The 3,482-nt window shown below is 47.2% G+C and overlaps 1 long non-coding RNA gene across 1 annotated transcript; it reads right to left on the bottom strand.

The window, feature by feature from the left end:
* Positions 1-310: 310 nt before the first annotated feature.
* Positions 311-1,028, bottom strand: LOC125546196. The gene is made up of 2 exons (XR_007300483.1): positions 852-1,028; positions 311-749 (listed from the first exon to the last, which is right to left on the bottom strand). It is a non-coding gene; the product is annotated as an uncharacterized LOC125546196 (long non-coding RNA).
* Between the last annotated feature and the right edge of the window lie 2,454 nt (positions 1,029-3,482).

The raw sequence follows: 3,482 nt of genomic DNA, 5'->3' as shown, positions 1-3,482 counted from the left end.
GAATGCTGTGATACCCAAATTACAAATTGCTAGCAAATCGACATTAGGGGGGAGGGGGTATTTGGTTTCTCCAATAATGATCCGTTCAAGGTCAAATCCTTATGGGTAATGCAAACTCTATGAAAGAAATCCCAGCTCCATGCATAGCATCAGAACTAAGAAAAAACAAAACTGATTTTGTGAGAGAATAATCAAACAAGATCAGATTCACGCAGGCACTTGAAACCAGTACTTGTTCCTTTTCTTCTTCTTTTTTTCTTTACGGGGAGCTAGTACTTGTTCTTGCAAGAGAGAATACAAAACACATGAGTGAAGAGATTTGCGCCGCGCGAACTTGTCGTGGCGGCTTTTCTTCTCATTCCAGTATTCATTCAAGGTACAAGGTAGTGTCCAGCTATATAATGACTGTAACTTAGTTGATGCAGAGACTTGATAACTTTGATGCGACCCGAAGAGACTCGGCCTCGGCCAAACTCAGACGACGCGCACAACCGCCACAAGGGTGTTTATTTGTATATATATAAAGGGAAACTCAATAACAATATAAAAAGGTGCATCACTATGCTTTGCTATATATCAGCAACTGGTGCAAATTTATTCATGCTCCGCCGTACGTATTTGTATTTCGGTGCTCCAAGTATCATCGTCTCCGGCCAATCATGGAGGAGAATTCCCATAACCTTCGGGCAGGCCCGGCGGGGCCTGGTAGCTGCCCTCGTATCCGTATGGCGTCTCGTTGCTCAAAGTACCTGCGGTAGCAACGTTCATGCACAGGCAGATTGAAATACAGCTATTTGAGACACGAGGAGAAGGACACTGAACGACACTGAGAAGAAGAGAGTTGATGATACCTCTGGCGGCGAACGCGTGCTGCGTGAGGAACATGAGTGAGGCCAGGAGCACGCACAGGAACGCGGCCAAGGCTCTGGAAGTGAAAGCCATATGCTGGGATGCGTACGTAGCTGCGCTCAAGCTCTGTCCCTGGAAGGAGCTGCTGTACCTCCTCTCCTATTTATACGCGAGCTTGTGGCTGTGTCGACTGCGACTTGTTTGTCTCTGTGCGCACCAGTCCAGGAGCGTAGAAATGTAGAGGCGAATCCGATCGCCCGTTCAATATGGGCCAGGCGGCCATTTCCACAAGAAGTCCACACCAGTCCAAGGCTCTGGTTGTGATTGTGCAAGCTCTGGCCTCTGGTGACGGCCATTTCCACAAGAAGTCGTTCGTGGCCAGCGTTTCCACACACCCACCATGCACGTCTTTTTTTTTTAGCATCAGTACAGACACAAGCGCTCATATACACGCGCATACACTCACCCCTATGAACGCACACACGCACGCCCTATCCCTATCAGCACTTTTGAGAGACTGAGCCGGCATATCATCTTGAGATTTACGAAGTCACCGTAGGCGCCTCGTCGTCGACGGAAACGTCTCCTCCCACTGAAAGCGTATCGCCGGAAATCCTGAAATAAATCCAGGAATAATGCGAGCATTAGGATTTGAACCCTGATGGGTTGGGGATACCACTGTCCACCTAACCAACTCAACCACAGGTTGATTCGCCTTTTTCTTGACTGTTCGGGGAGCATGGAGCCTTACAAACTAGTGTGTGCTTATCCTGAGCCTTTTTTGCAGGGCTAAAATGAGAGGCATATAGGCCGTGAATGCTTTGATTTCCATGCATTATTTCTTCCGGGTCTTTTTTCTTAAAAAAATTGGTACCTAAGCATCTCTATTCATTGAAAAAATATGGCCGGTTGATTAACGCGAAATCAGACTAAAGCCGGCACAACAATCCACGCGGGGCAACACCGGCCGACCTGGCCAGCCACACAAAGATTCAAAATCGCCACAGTGAAGGAACACAAAGTCGAGGTTGTCACCAAGCGTGATCGTCATCACTCCTCCATAAACATGCTAGTCTGACTTTACCATCGACTTCCACCAACGAAGCCGTCGTCACCAAATGCCAGAGCCGATGCCGGCCCATGCCAAACAGTCGGCCACCAATGCAGGCGCCCACACAACTCCGACTAAGCCCTAAAAAAGACAACCCCGACTAATAAAGCCATCAAAATAGAGAAGAATTGTGCAGAGCTGGCGCCAACCAACACTTCCTCGAAGACGATCAGCCACCTGTCATTGTCACCACCTAGGCACCTCCAGGGCACCTTTGACTCCGTGACGACATGGAGAGACCAAGAAGAAACCTATCGAGCATGCTAGGATGAAACCGACCCTGCACCGTCGGACGTCATCTTCGAAGCCAAACTTGGACACCACACCATCACCCTACCTGGGCACCTGCCAACCGTAATTCCATGAGCGTCTAGCACACAAAGAGCACAAACGTGATTGATGGGTCTCCATGGACAACACCCCAAAGAGGGAAGTCATGATGTGGACATTGTCGCTTGACCCGATCTGGCCTTAGGCTTTCACCCAAAGAACTGGTTCCGAGGGTGCACAGGGGATGAACTCCATGATAGTGCCTCCAAGGAGGAAAAACGACGTCCGTGGACGCCGATGCTGTCGGCCACAGAGCCCGGCAAGCTTTCACACGAAGCACCGCCCAACACCACACCCCCACGCACCACACCTCTGCTAGCCCGCACACCTCCCACGAACCCTCCGCCGTGACTATGCAGGAGCCACCACAACCTCGCCACCGGTCAAAAAATAAAACCAGGCGAGACCGAACCATAAAAAAGAAAAGGTAGCAGTATGTGTTCTTCACGGTTTTAGTAATGCTATACAACATTACAGATAGCGCCAAACCAAACACTAACACTGTCTCGTTAGTTCACTGTCAAAAAGAAGATACTCTTCTCGTTAGTTCACTATCAAAAATAAGATACTCTTCTCGTTAGTTCACTGTCAAACGCTGTGGAAAAAAGGTGCAAGTGCATGTGTATGATACTGTAAATGTGTGTGTGTGCATCTATGTCATAATAAGATGTTTCTAAAGAAAAGACATTGTTATCGTGAGTTCATTAAAGGGAAGGGAGCCACACACCAAGCCGGAAGCGTGCGTGTGTGTGTTTGATATTCAAGTACGCTATCCGTACGTCATGGTGTCCAAGAAGGTTCACTTGATTATTAAGAAAAACACAAACCAAGTCCACCTTCTCTATCTTCATTTGGAGATTGTTGCCCGCGGTAGCTTCCGTTTTATCTTGGACCTCAGCTTGTTATTTCCATGAACGATTTGCACCAACTTGAGGTTCATTGCCATTGTAGCGGTCTCCAAATCTTGTTCTTCATCACTCTCCTGAGCATATGGATCCTCTTGCCACTGCATGCACACAACGATAAAACTAGTTAGCAAACATATTAACCGTGAATTAATTCAATTTAAGACAAAGCAACTACTTCCTCTGTTTTTATTTATTTCTCATATTAGCTTGTCTAAAATCGAAATTTATAAACCTTGATCAAATTTATAGAAAAACCAGTACATATACAGCACCAAATCAATACC

Source organism: Triticum urartu, chromosome 3, assembly GCF_003073215.2.
Source record: "Triticum urartu cultivar G1812 chromosome 3, Tu2.1, whole genome shotgun sequence".
NCBI classification, from domain to species: Eukaryota; Viridiplantae; Streptophyta; class Magnoliopsida; order Poales; family Poaceae; genus Triticum; species Triticum urartu.
This window is presented reverse-complemented; position numbering and strand designations above follow the sequence as displayed.